Source organism: Schistocerca piceifrons, chromosome 3 (assembly GCF_021461385.2).
Source record: "Schistocerca piceifrons isolate TAMUIC-IGC-003096 chromosome 3, iqSchPice1.1, whole genome shotgun sequence".
Lineage (NCBI taxonomy): Eukaryota > Metazoa > Arthropoda > Insecta > Orthoptera > Acrididae > Schistocerca > Schistocerca piceifrons.
Genome location: NC_060140.1, coordinates 127,760,716 through 127,783,956, shown reverse-complemented (window position 1 = coordinate 127,783,956; position 23,241 = coordinate 127,760,716). Strand labels below are relative to the sequence as shown.

Here is a 23,241-nt window from a genome sequence, read left to right as displayed (position 1 = left end):
TTAGAGAGAAACAAATATATAACGGTACTTGCCCATTGATTAAAGGAATCCTAGTAAAATATAACTTCTGCTAGAATTTCAGATGAGGAAGCTGATGGGCGAGTGGCTACTTATGAGCAGTAGTGTACGCTCTTGGAGAGTACCAAAAAGGACGTGTCCTTGATCGCCAGGATGATGCTATGATAGCACTGGAAAGGTAAAAATCTACAGTATGATGTGGAAAATCAATACCTACATTCATTTGGGGGAAGTTCAGGGAGGAGCTGATGAGACAGAAGGACTGCCACGTACATCGGTCGGATGTTGTAAACAGAAGTTTTCGAGAGAGAGATCAAGAATGTATAGCTGTAGAACAATTGCACTTGAAAAAGATTAGTACTTCCCAAGATTTAATTTGACTATTAACAAAACATGCGACCTATAGGAAACGAAGTACCTTAAAATTTTTGGGTTAAATTAGTAAAATATTGTTTGGGACATTAGACGAACAGGATACCTCATACTTACAATCAAATTTTGATTTAACTGTAATGAACAGAGTCCGGTGTTTAAGTTGACCAAAGACCATACAACAGTAATCAGAGCAATTTTTAACAAATTTCAATCACACAGTAGCTAGCCCTGCATGTAATGAGGAAATAATTTTCAAAAATATGGGGAAGCATCGTAGATTCATGAATGAATATTCTAATAGCACTGACCAGAAGATACAGCACTTAGCTGTCATCATTAATATTGATGAACCGTTAATACACTGGTTACCGACGTACACTGAGTTAGAAATGGAATAAGAGGTGTTAACCTTTGCCATAGTAAATGCTCAGAAGGGAATATTGTACTTTCACATAATTAACCCAGTGCATATAGGAAAATACTTGCATTTGATTCAGAATAATATTAAATACGAGAAGATCCTAATAGTTGTCACACAACATAGCGAATCCCAATTATTATGCAAAACTGATATTGAAGCGTTTATGCCTGGCTGTAAATGAAGATATGTACTGAACTTCCCACTACTATAAAATGAAATTTTTAATTTGTATGACTAACTTCCGAAATTGACAAAACGCAAGGTTTATTCATGTGCATGTAAACAGAGATACATTAAATGTTAATGCAAAATTTATTCATGTACATATAACCAGAGATAGATTGTCAGTTAATGAATCAGAGTGGCACTATGCAAAACGAACAAATGTTGCTTAAAGAGATGGATCACGTTCACTAAATTCATAGGGAAAACAGTTCATTTTAATGTCCATGTATGGTAGTTAAACATGTGTGTAAAGCTAAGATATTGCAGTCAGTAACAGATATTTCCAATGATTGTATTAAGAAGTTTGATAAGCTAAATGATAGATTTTAGGCTCCATTGAGTCAGGAGCAATAGATAGTCTTTGCTCCGACAGACGAAGGATTGACAGTTTTGTTTAGTGACAACAAACCGACTGGTGGATTCAGGAGCAATAGATAGTCTTTGCTCCGAAAGACAAAGGATTGACAGTTTTGTTTAGTGACAACAAACCGACTGGTGGACTGATCGTAAGTGTAGGAAAGTTGATATTTTATGACAAATGTGAAGGATATGGAACACAAGTGTTCATACTGTCTGTACAAATACTCAATGTGTCCAGTGACGACATAAAGCCAGCTCTACACAAAGAGAGTGATTGCTGCGTAATAAACAAGGAAATAAGAGTAGTTTTGAGTTGAAACAGGACATGCCGTTAGAGCATGTAATTGGCATTTTAGATCAAGTGTCTTTCACAGATGAGGCTTAGTTTCATCTTGGTAGGTATATTAATAGCCAGACTCACCGCGTCTGGGGCACTAATCGCCCGCACACTTTAACTGCGTCTTCCCTACGCTCCCAAAATGTTGTTATATTGCACGCCGTTTCAAGGCAACGAATAATGGGACTTTTTTTTAACAACTGTGGATGCGACATTCTATCAAGACATTATCCTACAGTTCATAGCCTTACAGAAAGAGGATGAGTGTGACTGCTGGTTGCAACAGAAAGGTGCCTCTGGCCATACAGCTCGCTTTATTTCAGGAATACTACAGCTATTGTTTTTTCAAGAGCAATCCACATACCACACAGTAATTGAAGACAAGGTTACGGAAACCATCTACAAAACAGGTAGTGTAAAGTTAACAATAATAGCCCGAACTTGGTCAAACGTGGTCACAAGTTCCTAGAAATGAATGGATGACATTTTCAACACCTACTGCAGTTTACATTACCTTATGATGTAAGTTTGCCAATTAAAGCTAAATGATTGGGCCTATATTAAGTTGAGCAAGCCGTATTAAGCTTTTATTTAAGAACATCCAATGAAGTAATTTCTGTACTACGCATTAAATCTCTTTATAAAGTCAAAATTTCTTACGGGTACAATATTCATACCAACAGACTATTGTGTTCAAGAAGTTTTTATGAGGGAATTAATTTTTAAAACCAATAAAAACTTAAGACCCTTCAAAACAAGATTGGATGTATAGATGGTTGTGCTTCTTACCCACGGATTCAGCGTTAACACATTTTAAACAGATTTCAACTTTACGAAGGTGGCTCTTCTTAGTGCATGTCTTGACCTAAATGAAGCCAATTAATCGTAAATTAAGTGTGCAACAAAACTCTCTTTGATATCACGCGGTCGCAATATTAACCACCACAAAATGAGGGTTGTGAGACACACAACTGATGTAATACATTAATAATTGATTGAGCAGATGCAATTAAATTAATAATTTACAAAATGAAACATACAGAAGTTTGTCTAAAATTGCACTGGAGTCTTTCCGTCTTTGCCAAACAACCAGCTCCCCCACAGCCATTCAATGACAGACAATAAAATGTTCATGTTGCGGTATGAGTATACCAAGGCATGAAATAGCTAAACTGAAACTAAATGCTAACAGTTCACTTCGAAAATACAATATAGAGTGAGCACGATGTTCAAATCACTGTAGCGACCCACTGTACATTCCAAGGGGGACAGGGAAGTAAGTTCCGATGCAGATGGCATGTCAAACGAACACGACCAGCCATATTCACAATATAACTTCACTCAACATCCCCAATCAGAAGGGTAATCCTGTCACAACACACTCCAAAAAAAAAAAAAAAAAAAAAAAAAAGAAGACAAACTCCAGTCACATTACAGTACCTAATCATTCAATGTTCCTAAACCCACAACGTTCCCCACATTCTTTAGATAACCACCACAAATTTTGCCAGCCAACCATGTGCCTTTCCAGACAAACGTTCTCCAAGAGAGACAGCTTAATGACCTGCCGTCCTGCAGCATCTAGTCCTGGCTTTAAGAAATAGGTCCTCTCTCTACAAGCCACAGTCTCGCTTATCGTGCGCTCCTCTGCCGAGACCCACTCGATTCACTCTGCCCTTTACCGTACGCGCTGGACGAATCTCATGGCTCAGTGTATCGACCATTACCCGTAGTTGACGCCGTACGGACTTCCTTCATACATTAGGCGACACGACAGATACAGAATTGTGCGTACAACCAGCATAGTTTGAGTAAGTGCAGTCAAAAAATTAACTCTACAAAATACAAAGGGTACCGAGACCTAAAGTAATTAACCACGAATATATTTAATGTCGTGTTTACCGCTAAGATATTTTAACGAAATCAGAAACCAGATGAGAAACTTGTTGCGAAATTACTGTCAACAATTTTTTTCCATGCTATGAGATGTTATGTATTGATGACTTACTGGTTTTTAAGCTTAAGGATGCTGGAAGGCAGAAAGGGCACTTAAAGATAGGAAACCAGAGATGTAAGGCGTTTAGGTTACCAGATGTAAACAGAGATAACAGAAGCAACGGCAGAGACCTGCGAATTCCAGATGCTCTGAACAGCTGTTCCAGGGTAGGAGTTTCAGTTTAGAAATTTAACTGGTAACTTCATACGATGTCAAAGCGCTGTCGAAATAGATTCTGGTCGAAAACAGGCACGTCTTAACATATGCAGCAAACATGATCCTATGCCCTGAGGACCACAACGTCAGTGCATTCACACAGGTTAGAGAGAGATGGAAAATGTGTAAACATGCTGTAACAACGGTCTCCGATCTCGAAAGAAATATATCCATCCACAGATGGATGTGATGTCACTTAAAATACTGTTACTGCCATCTATATTGGGAAAGGTACTTAGCTTTCAACTGAAGGCTGTTGCTACATGGAGTCTGCTAGTGTAAAAGCTATGGAACATCCTTACTTACACAGCAACAGAAATGTCCATAACCTGACTGGCCAGAGGAGCAGCGGCTTATGTCGCATTGGGCACTGTCTGTAAAGCGCCCGAGGATTGGAGGGCCGACTACAAACGGAAAGCCGGCAGGATCCTTTAAAAACTTTGGATCTTCGTATCCAAAGGAGTTCCCAGTCAGATCGTTGGGACGTCAACTCCGTCTCACTCGTCACCGTCCTTGGGTAAGTTACATGTTGAAGTCAGTTTTCTCAGAGCGCCATCGATTGGTACTTCTGTTAGAACTCATTCCACCTACACGGACACTGACTTTCGTTCTGCCAACAAACGAATCCTTTGCTTTTTTAGTGTTTAGAAACAGGCTTTACGGTAGTAGTTTATTGGTCTTCAAGTAGCGTCTTCGATTCATTGTTAGAACTTCTCTGGTCCCGGCTTCGAATTCCCCAGCTGCTTAAATTTTGATTGCCGAATACTTCGGCCATAAAAAGTCACCTTCATTCTGACAACGGCATTGTCAAAGAGGGCGGAGAAGCAGGCAGAGGATCAGACAATCTATTTTCCTATCGGTGGGAAACTGCCCCTTAAGAAGGACGGACGAATCAACAAAGATCAACGGCATGAGGATGCAGAAGGCAATGGAAACCACTGCATTAAAGGCACGTAACGTGTATCCACAGGACATATCGCCTGTAATTGAAGAAGTGTCATGATGATCTCTCCTTTGGCAAAAGATTCCGGAATAGTCCCCCATTCGGATGTGCGAGATGGGACGGTCAAGGTGGAGGTTACCATAAGAAAAAGATTGAATAATCAACGAAATAATAACATTCTACCTGACGGGGAGTGGAATGTCAGAAGCTTAAAAGTGGTAGAGAAACTAGAAAATCAGAAAACGCTCAGTCTAGATATAGCAGGGGTCAGTGAAGTGAAGAGGAAAGAAGACAAGGATTTCTGGTCCGATGAGAATAGTGTGATATCACAGCAGCAGAAAATGGTATAGTGGGAGAGAGATTAGTTATGAATAGGAAGGTAGGGCAGAGAGTATGTTACTTTGAACAGTTTAGTGATAGGGTTATTTTTGTCAGAATCGACAGCAAACCAACACCGACAACGATAGCTCAGGTATACATGCCGATGTCGCAAACTGAAGATGAAGAGAGAGAGAGAGAGAGAGAGAGAGAGTATATGGATATTGAAAGGGTAATACAGTATGTAACGGGAGATGAAAATCTAATAGTTGTGGGGGACTGGAGTGCAGTTGTAGGGGAAGAAGTAGAAAAGGTTACAGGAGAATGTGGGCTTCAGACAAGGAATGACAGAGGAGGAAGGTTAACTGAGTTCTGTAATAAACGTAAGCTAGTAATAGCGAAGACTCTGTTCATGAATCACAAGAGGAGGAGAATTACTTGGAAAAGACCGGGTGATACGGGAAGATATAAGTTACATTACATCGTGGTCAGACAGAGATTCCGAAATCAGGTACTGGAATATAAGGCGTATCCAGGAGCGGAGGTAGACTCAGATCACAACATAGTAGTGACGAATACGCAATGAAGTGGGATACGAAAGTACTAAGGAATAACGACATACGGTTGAAGTTATCTAAGGCTGTAGATACAGCAGTTAGGAAAAGCTCAGTAGGCAGTACAGTTGAAGAAGAATGCACATACCTAAAAAGGGCGATGACACAATTTGGGAAGGAAAACATAGGTACAAAGAAGTTCACTGCCAAGAAATCATGGCTAACAGAAGCAATATTTCAACTGATCGATGAAACGAGGATGTACAAAAACGTTCCGGGAGACTCAGTAATACAGAAGTACAAGTCGCTGAGGAATGAAATAAATAGAAAGCGCTGGGAAGCTAAGACGAAACGGATGCATGAAAAATGTGAAGATATGGATAAAGAAATGATTGTCGGTAGGACTGACTCAGCATAAAGGAAAGTCAAAACAACCTTCGGTGACGTTAAAAGCAAGGGTGACGACATTAAGAGTGCAAGAGGAATTCCACTGTTAAATGTAGATGAGAGAGCGGATAGATGGAAAGAATACATTGAAAGCCTTTACGAGGGGTAAGATTTGTCTGATGTGATAGAAGAAGAAACGGGAGTCGCTTTAGAAGAGATAGGGGATCCAGTATTAGAATCAGAATTTAAAAGAGCTTTGGAGGACTTACGATTAAATAAGGCAGAAATGATAGATAACATTCCATCAGAATATCTCAAATCGTTGGTGGTAGTGGCAACGAAACGGCTATTCACGTTGGTGTGTAGAATGTATGAGCCTGGCGACATACCATCTGACTTTCGGATAAATATCATCGACACAATTCCGAAGACGGCAAGAGCTGACAAGTACGAGTATTATCGCACAATTAGCGCAACATCTCATGCATTCAAGTTGCTGACAACAACAATATACACAAGAATGGAAGAGAAAGTTGAGGATGCGATAGACGACGATCGGTTTGGCGTTAGGAAAGTTAAAGGCACGAAAGAGGCAATTCTAACTTTGCGGTTCATAGTGGAAATCAGACTAAAGAAAAATCGAGACACGTTCATAGGATTTGTTGACTTGCAAAACGCGTTCGACAATGTAATATGGCGCAAGATGTTCTAAATTCTGAGAAAAATTTGGGTAAGTTTTACGGAGAGACGGGTCATATACAATATGTACAACAGCCAAGAGGGAATAATGAGGTTGGATGACCAACAAGGAAGTGCTCGCATTAAAAAGGGTGTAAGACAAGGATGTAGTTTTTCGCCCCTACTGTTCAATCTGTACATCGAGGGAGCAATAAAGGAAATGTTCATGCATGGAATTAAAATTCAATGTGAAAGGATTTCAGTGATATGATTCGCTGTGACGTTGTTATCCTGAGCGAAAGTGAAGAAGAATTACACGAACTGGTGAGTGGAATGAACAGTGAAATGAGTACAGTGTATGGATTGACGGTAAATCGAAGAAAGACGAAGGTAAGTAGAAATGAGAACAGCGAGAAACCTAATATCATGGTCGCTGGTCACGAAGTAGATGAAGTTAAATAATTCTGTTATCTAGGCAGTAAAATGAGTTACGGGCGGAGCAAGGAGGACATCAAAAGCAGACTAGCAATGAAAAAAGGGCATTCCTGGCCGAGAGAAGTCTACTAATATGAAATACTGGCCTGAGGAAGAAATTTCTAAGAATGCAGTTTGGAGTACATCATTGTGTGGCAGTGAAACATGGACTGTGGGAAAACTGGAACAGAAGAGAATCGAAGCATTTGAAATGTTCTACAGGCGAATGTTGAAAATTAAGTAAACTGATAAGGTAAGGAATGAGGAGGTTCTGTGCAGAATCGAAGAGGAAAGGAATATGTGCAAAACACTGATAAGGAGAAGGGACAGAATGATAGTACATCTGTTAAGACATGGTTGACTTCCATGGTACTAGAGGGAGCTGCAGAAGGCAAAATGTGTAATGCACACGGAGATTGGAATACATCCAGCAAATAATAGAGGACGTAGGTTGCAAGTGCTACTCTGAGGTGAAGAGGTTAGTACATGTAAGGAATTCGTGGCGGGGTGCATCAAACCAGTCAGAAGGCTCATGACTTAGAAAAAAAAAACCCTGAGTTCCTAGTCTCCTGCTACGAATGTCCTTATAGAGCCTCAAAACGAGAACTTTTTGCCCGTGCCCTGCAACAGTGTGTGTCACTGCTCTAGGCAATCACCTATCATCTACATTTCGTGGTAACCGCTCGGAACTTGGAGACAGATATGTAACACCCTTTCTCCCTTTACCCTACGCTAGGACACGACAAACTATCAAACTATTGTTTAACTTTCTTTCTTTTGACACAACTTTTGTCTTTACTGGGATTCTGTTTAAAAGTGGTCAGTCACTGCCATTATTGATAAAAGGAGGTAGGTGTATAAAACAATATTGCCCAAAGGTACTGCAAAAAGAAGAGATGAAAAACAGGTAGAGCCATTTAGTGTTATCTTCATACAGCCAAATGAAGTAACTAAAGATCTCCAGAATGTAGCCACTTTCACTATCGGCTGCTTGTCTTGGATTAGGATTCAAAACCTGAGATTGTGTTCACAAACATGTTCTTTGAATTGAACGGACAGAATGCATAAATCCCTTCTAGAAACTAGAACATCAATCAATAAATTTAAAGAGAGAGATTTACTATCCACACTTGACTGTTTGGATAAAAAGCTTCTAATTGTCTTACAGAGAACTATAGGCTTCGAATTAGTAAGTGTACATGAAATTTGTTCATACTAATTTTACTTCTATTCAACTTTTTGTTGTTAACATGATGCACCATTTTACTTTGTAACTCTTGAGGTAATTCGTGTCACTCGTGGTTTTTCTTTAATTTCCGTTATTGGTTTACACAAAAAGCACTTATAAACGATCACAAACCTTCGCTGTTCCTTTAATATCTAGGTTCTGTAACTTACATGTTTACTCACAATACTCCATCAATCGTACAGAAGATATTTCTGCAAAAGAAATTGTTAATAAAATTTAAAACACGCCAGTCATCGACTTGTCATTTAATATTATTTGTTCTGATATGTTACAGGTGTATTAGGGAATATTATCAGTTTCTGACTCCAGTTCGTTTTGTATTAAACTTTTTTATGTTTCCTCTCGCATCCTGACACTATAGTCCGAAATACGTAGAAAATCCTACACTTATGGTTGTATCCATTGTCTCTATTTATACCCACTGTATTTTTCACAAGACGTCAGTACCCTACAGGGCATTACAATAGCAATGTTTTGTCAGTCCTCAATGTCATTCATAATAAACCTATTTAACAAGTAATACAATTAGCGATATCTAAATTGCAAAAAAGTGAACGTAATATATTATTTTTCTCTCATGGAATAACTGGTGAACGTATAGAACAAATTGTTGATTGTAGGTATCAGCAAACAGGCAAGAGGAAAGGAAACAACATTGATCAATTCAGACATACTGGTATTCGGTAATGGAAAAGGATGTAGTACTCGCACGCCGCATCTAATAGAAACTCTCCTGCCCTTCTCATCATCGTGAGTGCTGCTGTTAGTTGTAAGGTGCTGTGGCAGTTCTTCCGCCGCTGGTTGTGTACTACTCCTCTCCATTAACGATATTAATGTACCACAGACACTAGAGCGCTTCAAATTCGTCAATCTCACATCTAATACTCGTTTCTAACGTTGTGAAATACAGTCACTGTTAATTGACATTCTTACTCTATACCCACAGAACTACAAACACAGAATGTTTGAATGTACACTACTGGCCATTAGAATTGCTACACCACGAAGATGACGTGCTACAGACGTGAAATTTAGCCGTCAGGAAGAAGATGCTGTGATATGCAAATGATTAGCTTTTGAGATCATTCACACAAGGTTGCCGCCGGTGGCGACACCAAAGTAGTGACATCAGGAAAGTTTCCAACCGATTCCACATACACAAACCGCAGTTGACCGGCGTTGCCTGGTGAAACGTTGTTGTGATGCCTCGTGTAAGGAGGAGAAATGCGTACCATCACGTTTCCGACTTTGATAATGGTCGGATTGTAGCCTATCGCGATTGCGGTTTATCGTATCGCGACATTGCTGCTCGCGTTTGTCAAGATCCAATGTCTGTTAGCAGAATATGGAATCGGTGGGTTCAGGAGGGCAATACGGAATTCCGTGCTGGATCCCAAAGGCCTCGTGTCACTAGTAGTCGAGATGACAAACATCTTATCCGCATGGCTGTAACGGATCGTGCAGCCACGTCTCGATCCCTGAATCAACAGATGGGGACGTTTTCAAGACAACAACCATCCGCACGAACAGTTCGACGCCGTTTGCAGCAGCATGGACTACCAGCTCGGAGACCATGGCTGCGGTTACCGTTGACGCTGTATCACAGACAGGAGCGCCAGCGATGGTGTACTCAACGATGAACCTGGGTGCACGAATGGCAAAACATAACTTTTTCGTATGAATCCAGGTTCTGTTTAGAGCATCATTATGGTCGCATCCGTGTTTGGCGACATCGCAGTGAACGCCCATTGCAAGCTTGTATTCGTCATCGCCATACTGGCGTATCACCCAGCGTGGTGGTATGGGGTGCCATTGATTACATGTCTCGGTCACCTCTTGTTCGCACTGACGGCACATTGAACAGTGGACATTACATTTAAGATGTTTTACGAACCGTGGCTGTAACCTTCACTCGGTCCCTGAAAAAAACCTACATTTCAGCAAGGTAATGCATGACCGCGTGTTGCAGGTCCTGTACGGGCTTTTCTGGATACAGGAAATGTTCGACTGCGGCTCTGGCCAGCACATTCACCAGAGCTTTCACCAATTGAAAACGTCTGGTCAATGGTGGCCGAGCAACTGCCTCGTCACAATACGCCAGTCACTACTTTCGATGAACTGTGGTATCGTGTTGAAGCTGCATGGGCAGTTGTACCTCTACACGCCATGCAAGCTCTGTTTGACTCAATGCCCAGGCGTATCAAGGCCTTTAATACGGCCAGAGGTGGTTGTTCTGGATGCTGATTTCTCAGGATCTATGCACCCAAATTACGTGAAAGTGTAATCACATGTCAGTTCTAGTATAATATATTGGTTCAATGAATACCCGTTTATCATCTGCATTTCTTCTTGGTGTAGCAATTTTAATGGCCAGTAGTGTAAGACGTACAAACGAAACGGGTGAGCAAACGTCAACGAAACAAGCAAATACTCCTAACAGACATAGGCCTGTAAACCAATGGTTTTCCCAATACGACGTATTACCACTGACTACATGAACATCTTCCAACAGTGTCCACGAGGATTTAAATTGAAGGTGTAAACTTAAGGACAAGCACTTCAAAACAAGTGTTCCGCATGGTCATCGTTCATATAATAAGTTTCGGCACACTAGTCGATGACCAAAGACGTTGAGATACCACAGTTATGTTCCGAATGACTTGAAAGCTATATACAATGCGTTCTCGGTGTTCATCGAAACATCAGCATGACTGAAATACACAAGAGTGTCCTTTTCTAAAATCTTTTTCGACAATCTCTGCTTCCGCCAACAATTTTTCTCCTCTACAGCTCACTCTAGTACCCAGAATGCTATTGCCTGACGCCTTAGCACATATCCTATCATCCTGTCCCTTCTTCTTATCAGTGTCTTTCATATGTCCACTTGCTCCTTTCTTCGCTGATTCTGTGGAGAACCTCGTATTTCTTGATCTTACCAGTCCACTCAGTTTTCATATTTCATCTGTAGCATAACGTCTCACTGTTCGGTTTTTCTACCTGTCCATTATTGATTACCACACAGTGCTTTCTTACTCAGATTAAGTCCGATGTTCGATACCACTAGACTAATCATGGTCAGGATTGTCCTCTTTGCTGGTGCTAGTGTGCTTTTTATGTCTTCCTTGCTTCATGCTTCATTAGTTACTTTGCTTCCAAGATAGCAATTCCCTCAACTTTGTCTACATCGTAATCATCAATTTTAATGTTAATCTTCTCGCTGTTCTCTCTTCTGCTAATTCTCATTACTTCGCATTCCATATTGTGCACTCACCGGACCGTTTATTCGCTCTAACAGGTCCTCAATTTTTCACTGAGAACAGTAATGTCATCAGTGAATTTTATTATTGATACACTTTCACACTGAATTTTAATCCCACACTTCTTTTACTTCTACCATGGCATCTTCGATATACAGACTGAACAGTCAGGGTGAAAGGCTGCATTCCTACCTTATACCTTTTTAATCCGAGCATGTAATTCTTTGTCTTCCAGCCTTGTTGTTTCCTCTTTTACACTAGCCGTCTTTCCATATAGCGTACTCTTATTTTTCTCAGAATTTCGAACATCGTTCTCCATTTTGTACTGTTGAAAGTTTTTCGATGTCGACACATAAGATGAACGTGTCTTGATATTTCATCAATGCTTCTTCCAATATTAAGCGCAACGTTAGAACTGCCAATCTGCTGGCCAATCAGATCCCCAACCTTCTTTTCCATTCTTCTGTATATTATTCTTGTTAGCAACTTGAACGCATGACCTTTGCTGATTGTGCGATAATTATGGCACTTGTCAGTTTTTGCAATCTTCGAAATCATGTGGATATGTTTTTTCCGAAAGTCGGATGGTACGTCGCCAGTCTCATGGATTCTACACACCCATGATGGTTGTCCGGTTGCCACCTCCTCCAATGATTTTAGAAATTCCGGTGGAAAATTATCTATCCCTTCTGCCTTATATCAAGTCTTCCAGAGCTCTTTTTCTCTTATGCTGGATGCACTATATATCCTTTATCTTCCGTATCGCCTCAAATTTAAAATTTCTTCTGAAGTTCGTGTCTAAGAAATGTGTAAAGCTTATTTTGATATGAAAATCCATAAACCTCGGTGATGTTATATTCACAAATACACGCTAAAAACCACGGTGCCTTAAAATTCGCGCGAAATGTGATTGTACCTACATTTATTGGCATACCTGTCCGCATGGAACGCTCGTCTGCTCTTCAACATGTTGCTATTAGGAATAATTATGTGACTGTGTAAAATAAAATTTCATTTGCCATACTCGCGATGTGCCGTGCAAATTGGTATCTTACCAATTATCAAAATAATGTTCTTAGCACAAAACTCGAGAATTACAATGCGAGTGTACAAACAAGGTCATGAACGTTAAAAAGAATATGAGGAACTAAACCTAACGACTGATAAATGAGAACGAAGATTCCTAGTATAATTACGCTTCATTAAGCCATGAGAACAATACACCTTTACATAAAGTTCTCACATTTAGACAAGTTAGCAAAAACACTTCTCAGTAAATCTCCAGTCAACAATTGACTTCCTCAGCAATTGATTCAAACATAAGACAAAACCATATGCTGCCTGATGAAGTTTAATCCATACAGACTGTTCTAACAATAAGAAGCTATACAGTTACAAATTTAAAAATCTGTATTAGCTGAAAAATTGGCTTTTATCATTCTCCCATTTATATAATCCCATCACTCTCTTTCTCAAAACATATTGGCACCAAATCTTTTTTAATAATGCAGTCTCCGTTATATGGTAAGCTATCTTTCATATTTTTCAAATCAAGTATATTGCCAGACTGTCCAACACCCACTGCATCCACTACTTTCTTCAAATGAAGTAGCCTTTCTGGTCAACATCTCTTCTCTCAAACATAGTCTTACAAAGAATATATCGATATTACAGAGGTTGAGTACATTTATCAAATATGCAACTTAATTAACGTTCGTTTCAGAACAAAAGTTATGTTAATTATATTTATGCTAATTTTTATGTTTAGTTTAACGTTTCTTCAACATTCATTCAATGTTTGGTTGGTTATTTTAATTTTTATTGTGGTTTCGAACTTAAACGATCATCATTCAAAAGATAATATATCTAGATGAGGTCTAACTTCCTTGATCTAACTTAGTTTGTCTTCGTTTCTAGTATAATTAGTTTATCTACGTTTTTAACGATCGATTTTTCCGAAGCTGCAGAGTGTGTTGAATTTTTGTGTGTGTAGCGAAATGGATTAGTCTTATATTTTTTTCTTTTGGAATTTTATTATGGAAATCCAGGGTTCAAAATTTTAATGACTACAGATCTTAAAGAAACAAAACTACACATAAAAATTAAGTTCTATTTCAGTAAATTCGACCACCATTGTGCTCTTTTAAAGCTTCTTCTAGTGGAAAATGGTCTTTTTAATATTTATGGCTATCTATTTCGCTTTCTTCGTTAGAATCCGAACTTTGTTCTTCCAAATAACATTTATCAGTAGCCTTCAGAATCTTTTTCATATATTTTTTCTGCTATGTTTATATAAACCTCTTAATTCTACAGAAGCATCCTTTCCCTTATCATAAAATATAATTTTTGCACATTTCTTTTCTGGTAAAATTAAATCCAAATATTCTATTTGGTATTCTTCATCTACCAAACTATTTAATTTTTCTCTCATATCTTGGTAATGCATTTATTCTACAAAAACATATTTATAATTTTAGAGTTTCTGTCTTGTTCCATTTATTACTACAGAGTTTGGGTTAGTTTGAAATATAATTAATTAGATTAAATGAAAAAACTAATTTTTCCCAAAGATATTGCACCTTGGGAAATCGATGTCTTTGTTTACATAACTTAAGAAATTATAGAAAAGGAATGGTTTCTGTTATTATTTACGATATAATATTTACCATATTCATTCTGCAGAAAATGGGAATTTAGTTTGGCTTTGTTATATCTTTGAAATTATTATATTCAGAAATACGTAACAAGGTTAGAAGGACTTAATTAAGAGTACCCACCACAAACCTTTCAATCTCATTATTTGGTGTTGTTTTAATTTTATATAATTTTAGTTGAATCTTGTATTTTGATCTTTATTGTTATTTTTAATTTCTTTTTCAAGTCAGTAACTAGAACAATAACAATTTTCGAATTTAAAAATACATTTGTCCTTTTCTCGATAATTTTTTATTTTAATGTTGAAAATAATTACTTCTAATCCTTCTTCTAGATCTTCTAGCTGTTTAAGGTTTTTAATATTTATTTTTCCTAGTATTGTGATTAATTCTTTATCTTTTTCTGTATACAATGAACTCCCTTTGTCTTCGAAAATCGTTATAGTTTTTATGAAAATATTTTAGGAAACTAGTGTTCCTTAAAAGTGGAAAGAACATCTGTTTGTGTTTCGATAAATGGCCCTTCTTTAAGCCAATGAAAAACTTCCAATACAAATAAATCCTTCTTTTCTAAGATTATTTTTATTTTCCTAAAGTCTTACAAATTTATTGTTATTGTGAGCTTTGACAATCTAAAGAGATTTTTCACCATGTTTTTCACACAATGCACCTACAAATGAAAACTTATTTTTATTTTTGACCATAAAAACGTACATTTTTTTTTTATTTCACTTGTAAGAAAATCGATCCATTATCATTTAAAGTAATTACCTCAAATCCCATTTCTCTTATTTTGTGTACCTTATCCAAACTTTTTGTATTCATCTTTTAAAGAAGTAGTACTATCTGAATATTCTAGTTTTCTTTCTTGTATGCTTAAGTTTTCTGTAGATTGTAAATATGGTGCTTTAATTAGTTTTATTCCTCAAATAGGTGCTGGAGAAAGTTTATTGTTTTTCTACACACAAATGGAATAATATTATTCTTTTTATTAATTCTAGTTCTTCAATATTTATTTCCTTAGATATTGTAGAAAACAAAATATTGGATTCAGAAAAATAAGTTTCTCCAGATTTCATAAAGCATGTTTGTTTTACAGGAGCTACATTCTCAGTCTCTTCGAAAAATTTCTATACAATTAATGGGTAAGCAATTAAAACTAAATGCCCTAACACATATTTAACTAAATTTTCTCTTTCTCCTTTATTGTCTGTTTTAATTTTAATTTGTATTTTATTTTATTTTTTAGTATAGACATATTACAAGAGATTGTTTGAAATAAGGCAACAACTGTTTTGTAGAGTATCTGTTGATTTTTGCCACATTTTAGATAGTGGTATAGAATAGAAAGGAGCTTTATCTGAATATTTGCTGTTGTTTACTATTCATTGTATACTGTCAGTCCATGGATCGAATTCTTGTTCTTTTTGGAAATTTGGGTTAATGTAATTATAAATTGTTACTTGTAATCTTGTAATTCCTTTTTCATTACCTAATTTGGATGTAAACATTACTTTTTGTCTTTTATCTGGGCAATTTAAAAAATCTATAATTTGGTTACCTAAGTTTTTATTTACTCCTGGACTCAGTATTTGGCAAATAAATTATGTGTATACTTTTACTGTAGATTTAGAATTAATCCAGTCTTTTCCAACAAAATGATCGTTGTTTATTATTACATTACTTTCTTCTTTATGTTCTTCTTGTTTTGGAAAAATAAACTATTTGCAAAATATTTGCACATTTCTTCTTTGTTAAAAATTGTTGCAAAATCATGTGTAATATATAAGTCCCATAAATAATAGTGTTCCTTTTTACGTTTTTGCAATGTTTGTGGTAGTTGTTGTAATATTTGATTAATCTTGGCATCTGCTAATCCTAACCGGCCAGAGTGGCCGAGCGGTTCTAGGCGCTACAGTCTGGAACCGCGCCACCGCTACAATCACAGGTTCAAATCCTGCCTTGGGCATGGATGTGTGTGATGTCCTTAGGTTAGTTGGGTTTAAGTGCTTCTAAGTTATAGGATACTGATGACCTCCGAAGTTAAGTCCCATAGTGGTCAGAGCCATTTGAACCATTTTAGCTGATACTATTTTGTAAGGAATGATAGCTGGATTAGTATCTTCTTATTACATCCATATCTACATTAATAGCTTGTTTAGTTCCTTTAGAATAAAATTTAGAAAATACTCCTCTTAAGACACTATTAAATGATGCTCCTATTTCCTTCTTAACTAAAAGTTGTTTTTGCTAGTATCTTTTGTTCAGTGTATTAAATCCAGAATTTCAACATCCATAATATTATCGTAGAATGGTTCAGTAAATGATTTAAATTGTTCTAATTTTTCTTTTCTGTTTGTGTAATTAATATTTCCAATATTTGTAACGAGATCCTTATTATTTGAATTTTCCGTAAGTAACCATAAGCTGAATCTTCCATTGGAAGGTTTTTTTTTATTATTACCAAGTATGTCTGTTACAGAATATTTCTTTTTGTTTGCAGTAGACATTTTATTTTCAACTTCCATTTATAGAGGAAAATTTTATTAGGTTTGTGTAAAAGTAGTTAGAATTAGAGATGCATAATTATTATTGAAAGGACATAAAATGTAATTACTTTCAAAATGTAGTTGAAACTGGGTAGTTGAAAGCACAGCAGTGTGATTTCCTTACCTATTTCATAATGAGTTTGTTATTCCAGGGTGTATGAGTATCCTCCCTGGAAACTGAAACAATAAGGTAAAGAATTTTTATTAATAATGCACATATTGAAAGGCACTTTTTTAGTTATCTCTAAGTTTTTGGTATTTCATTTAAAAATGTGTTATTTATTAATGTTATTTTATGTGTTTTTACTATAGAATGCCAGAGTGTATGAGCATCAACCTTGGAAATTCAAAGAATAATAGATACTCCTTTATGTTAACCATAAAGCATTTCATTTATTTTTCTTACATTCATCTTCTATAAAACAAGATTAAATTCTATTTCTTATAAAAAAATTAAATTTTATTTTCTTACATTCGCCTTTTCTATGAAAAAAATTAATATATAAGAAAATTGGTGAATGTCATACGAAAATATATTGAGTTTTATTAATTTTTCTAAGTGAGTTAGACCTGAGAAGTGGATGATAGTAGATACAATTAGTACATTCTTGATAAGTTTACATTTTCTAGTGAAAAGAACGAGTGAAATGTGAAATAGAACCTACTAAATGGATCTACTAATCATAAAATAAATATTATGCTTTTCTCTTTTTATGACCTTTTCTGCCCACATCCTGTTCCTATTGCAGTGCATAAGAAAACATTTCTGTACGTCTTTCATGCATTCACAGTGCTAGATTTTCATCTGGTGGCCAAAATTGGAACTAATTTTTTCGAGTGTAAGGCTTTTCCTGATTAATGAATTAGAATATCTTCCATGTCTCGCTGCCATACGTTAATTAAATCCCACACTGGGCCTTCGTGAGTAGCTCCACTTTAATTTTAACGACCAGGTAAGTAGTGCATATCACCCTTCATCCACTTTAGCGTATATTTTTCTGAGAAGTTCGAGCATCTTGATCACGTCATAACGTCATAACTACTTCTATGCAGTTTTCACCTTCTGTTGGACAGCGTCAATGATATTCAATGAACGATGAGTCAAAGTTCAGAAGTTTCCTTTGGCTAGCGATTTGCGTGATTAAATAACCGTATATGCCTAGGATAAATGCCGTACATCTCAAGAAAAACTATTTACAACCTTTCGACGACCATTAATAATGACTGGAACTATGAATTCAGTTCCTGTGGCATTGACCTAAAAGGATCGTAAAGATAAAATTAGATGAATGAAAGCTAGGTCGTAAATGTAGTCACATTCTTCATGGTAGATCCATGAACAGAACAAGGACAAATATTGAAATATGATTCAACATTTTCAACAAGGTAAGGCCTTTGGCAGTTATAAATAAGTTCTTTAAAAGACATATTGTCTTTTATGATTGAGAGTAGCCCCCATGGTATTTGAGCTAGTTTAAGGAAAGGAGTCTTATTTTATGCAAACGTACCTTTCAAAGACGGTAAGTCAACAAAATCCTCTGGTGGCTCACATATCTCGTACTGATCTGCCTAGAGACGTCACTAGTCAGAAAAATCACCAATAACTCTACTTATTTGTTTTCATTGTTGTTCTGTAGCACCACTACTATGTTGTCACATAAACATTGAATATGTCATTATTATATGAAATGTTAGTTACATCGAAACCCTTAGCTGCCGACAGGTATTGCTGATACACAACAATGGGCATAGCTGAAAATGTGTGCCCCGACCGGGACTCGAACCCGGGATCTCCTGCTTACATGGCAGACGCTCTATCCATTTGAGCCACCGGGGGCATAGAGGATAGTATGACTGCAGGGACTTATCCCTTGCACGCTTCCTGTGAGACCCACATTTCCAACTCTCCACAACCTACATTCGTAGTTCTCCTAATAGATATTTGCCCATTCACACATTACTCGTGCCAGACTAAGCTGACGAGTCCCGTAAGAGTTTGGGCAAGGAGTGTGTAATCGCACAGAAGAAGGTCTATGGCCGGGTAGCCTTTACCTATATGAAGATGGTATCTGTCCCCGAAAGAGCAGATACCATTGATGACCGTGCAGCTTCTCTAGAATGAAATGATAATTAAATCGAAATCCTTAGCTGCTGACAGGTGGTGTATATATATATGATTAGTAAATGAATGTATCACTTATTAGTAACGACACTCATGATATTTTTATGGCATAGATTTCTAATTAAATATTTCTTTTAGCCCATAATTTATTAGTGATGTTTCACTCTTTTGTTAGAAACTATCCCGGTCTTCTTTAAATTAGCGTTAATAATGTTTACTGCGGGCTCCGCTAAAGTTTTGGCAAATTTATTTTTATTTAAGCCTTGCGGCCGTATGCCTCTACTGTCAGCGCAGCTGTCAAATCTCTATAGGTTTTCGTCACACGGACCGCACCCTCGAACGTCAATGTTGAGCCCGTCGAGTTCCTGACACCACAGCGTGTAAAGCACAGAACTGGGAGACGCCTTATAAGATTTCAGTTGAAAGACACATTTGTTGGGTTTTATAATGTGACTTACATCCTGTGAGTACATGCCTTTTCAAAGCACCAGCACATTAAGGACCACTCAAAAATGCGTCGTTACGTGCCCGGTCCGTTATAGTAAAGCTACGGGGAACGTCATACAGGACGTTAGAAATTTTCTGTATTTAGACGTTTTCGCGTTAGAACATGCGTGATATAAACGTGTGCCGTTTCAAGGCACCGAAACACTTAAGATCCGTCAATAGTGCGTTGTTCTTGTAACGAGTTGTTGTAATCAAATGTCAATTAATAACACACCCACGCTCAGAAAGAAACAGGACACCTTGAACGGCTAGAGATAGGACGTTCGTATTCAGAGGACATGTGCACTAGTATATCCTGCAGAAACGATTAGAATTTCAGTCACCTGGGTTCAGCATGTGTCCTGTTGCCATGCAGACACAGGGTCCGCCATGGGCTCTGTAACTTCTTCCACGCGTTATGGCATCGGCGTGTATAGGGCACAAATGGCGTCCAGTGGTATAACCATCTATGTTGCATTCACAGGGTTCTAAAGTTATCTGTGGTGATTGACACTGGATCACCATGTCCCATACATTTTCGATGGATCGCAACTCTGGTGGTCTGGCATCCCGTGTCACCTAGAGGGCAATGTTGAACGCAGCAGCATGTGGTTGTTTTGTCGAAAAATTGCGTCTAAGTGTTGTGCAGAAAGGGTACGGCTTCAGTTTCCCAATAGCACCCCACGACACAGGGCGTCGAGTTGACACCTTATGTCCTGTGCGAATGCTGGTCGCGCAGTCTGCGGCGACCGAAAATGAGGCCATCATCTTGAAACAAACAGAATCTGGATTCGTCCGAAAGCACCGTTCTGTCCCCAGTGACGTCGTTCCATACACCATTGCCGTCTAGCATGTCTATGCACATTCCTCAAAGATAGGTGCAGAAGTGGACGACGTGCACTTAACCATGCCGTAATAAAAAGCGACGGACTGTCACCGCTGATAGTGCACGATGTGTTACACCGTTACATCGTTACACCAGGGCCGACGAGGAGGCAGGTCTGTCTTACATTGCCATTCGGATGAGGTGTCGATCTCCAATGGGGTTGGTATGGGTGGCACAGCGTGTCCTACGGCGTGTTCGAGACCGAGAGCCGCGGGCACATTTTCCGGTAGGTGATGTTGCGACGCTATATTGATGTTAACCTTGAACCCACGATCCGGTTTGGTTGAAATGCTAATGATTTCTGCAGAATATACTGAAGTACATGGCCTGTGAATATGAAGGTCCTATCTCTAGTCGTTCAAAGTGCTCTGTTTTTTTTCTGTACATGAGTGTATATTGGCAGTTAAAGTCTTCAGATGGTAATAAATCAGACGTGATCGTGTGTACTGAATGTTCAGTGTAGCTTAATGAAGACAGACAAGATTACAAGAAAACAGTGTGGGTGGTTCGCGTCTGATTAAATCAATTTTTGAATCACCTTCACGTGTTCTAAAAGGCTCTCTGACCTTTATTATTAATTTAATAAAAGTATGTTCTGTAACATCCGATGTTTGGTAAATATTAACTGTCAAGGGATCTTGTGCTACTTAAAGTAAGATTTTTTTGTAGTTTCTTCTTTCAGTACTTGTATTTCGTATGCTCTAAGGACTCTGCTGCTGTGCAGAAACGATGGTCAAGTAACGATGACCTTAGGTTTTACTAAAAAGTAAGAAGGAAGAAACAGAGTGTGGGAGACTGCTGCAAGTTTGTCATTCTATTATAATGGAACTTCTATGTCCTTATAGACTGGAGGCGGAACTTCCTTTATACCAACACGTTCATGTATATTGAAGTTTCTGACATATACACTATTCCTCAGGTCAACATCCCTTTTGCTCAACATGTATAATCGTACATGAATGAATGAGACGTTGTTAGAAAGCTTTTTTAACCGGCATGTAACATTTCATACCTATTTTGCTCTAAAACCTACCATTGTTGGAGCATAAAAGAGACTTTCAAGTGTCATAGGCAAAACAGCATCATTAACGCCCATCTCCAAACCTATATTTTACGAAGCTAACTTATTAACCACAAATAAGAGACTCCGTTTTATATTATCTCCTTATATATACCGTTTTATTTGTTTTAAGCTACTTATTAACTGGATAATTCGTATGCAGCATCGTCATAGTTCGTAACTTTGACCACTGTGGTAGTCTATTACCTCTGCCCGTCGTACAAGTTGACTTTTCTAAACGAATATACTTTCTGAAATGACAAACATGTTAGGCATCATCGCTTTGAATTGCGATTTACCTATTGCTGCTCCGGTTTAACGTGATTAATGTAACCAAAAATTTTTTTCGACTTTAAGTTATATGTCACTTGGCCTCACTGACAGTCACTGACCTCTGCCCATTGTACAAGCCTCGACAAACTATCAGGAGCTAATCAAATTTTTTGGTCACGTGGAAATGTTTATGAAAAAATTTATATAAATTCATAATTATTACTGCACATTGTTCGATTAATTTTTAAATATGTTTGTTTCTTCATTCCCACAACCATACCTATCCCGACGACTACATTTATTCCAAATACTGTCATTATCAAACCTATAAATGTGTGGAAGTTTCGCACGGGCTCTCTGGCTTATACATACGAAAGACAGAAAAACATGATTAGCATATGGAAAATGCAGGAAATATGCGTTTCAATAGAGCTAACGTAGGAATTCGGCGACGTCCTTTTCCTAAATAAAGTGTGTGATTTGCGAGCCAGACATCTGCCACTGGCGATCCCTGCAGTCAGAAACCTACAATTTTTCTCCTATATTACCAAATGACATTAACTATCGTGTCGAATGTGACGCACTCGTTTTGCCTCGTGCGTTTAGTTTTAGCGTCAGCATATACATACACGCTGACGTCAGCTGTTTCATCCCGAGGGACAACGACTTAAAGATATAGCAGCTAGTTTATGCTAATCCGTTTTGAGACCTTTCCTGTATTGCGTAGTTCGCGCACATCACTGGTAGCCTCGAGTAGCCGCTCGAGTGCGCTGTTGTCACGAGTAGTATGTTGAGGTACATGTGCCTTACACGCAAGCCGGATCGTTTCCGTTCGTTCAGCACCAAGGTGGAGATAAAATCAGCACGCTCCACGTAGAACGATACGGTCCGTGTGACGACAGCATAAGGAAGGGAAGCAGTATATCACCCCCCACCCACTCTCCCGGTCTGTGAATTGTGTAAAAGTTCCTGTGTGCAATCCTTTTTCTTTTTTAACGGTCTACGTACAATTTTCTGAAACGGAAATTGGGAACGAGTCCATAATTTCGCTAAACGTGCGAGCGGAAACCCTCTAAAAACCAAGGCTGGGCGTGGCATCAGCCACGCTCTTGATCCGCCACGTGGATTCAATCCAATTCCAGCCCTACTTCCCGTCTCACAAGGTAACGTACATTGCGTTACACAACACGAGCAGTCGCAGGAACTACTCTGGCACTTACAGAACATTGATTATTAATACCTTGAGGAACTAACTTTTATAAGCAATTTATGGTAAATTATCTTGTGTCCTCTCTATCACATCGGTGTACTTATTATGTATTATTTTGGAGGACGGGAAGCTGCAGCCAAAACCCCACTCGGTGGCTAAAATTTACCGCACTGGCTGTTAAACACTTCTTTCA

General features: G+C 38.1%; 1 non-coding gene across 1 annotated transcript; it reads right to left on the bottom strand.

Annotated features, from left to right (window-relative positions):
• Positions 1 to 18,774: 18,774 nt before the first annotated feature.
• Positions 18,775 to 18,849, bottom strand: Trnat-ugu. Its single transcript has one exon. It is a non-coding gene; the product is annotated as a tRNA-Thr (tRNA).
• Positions 18,850 to 23,241: the final 4,392 nt, after the last annotated feature.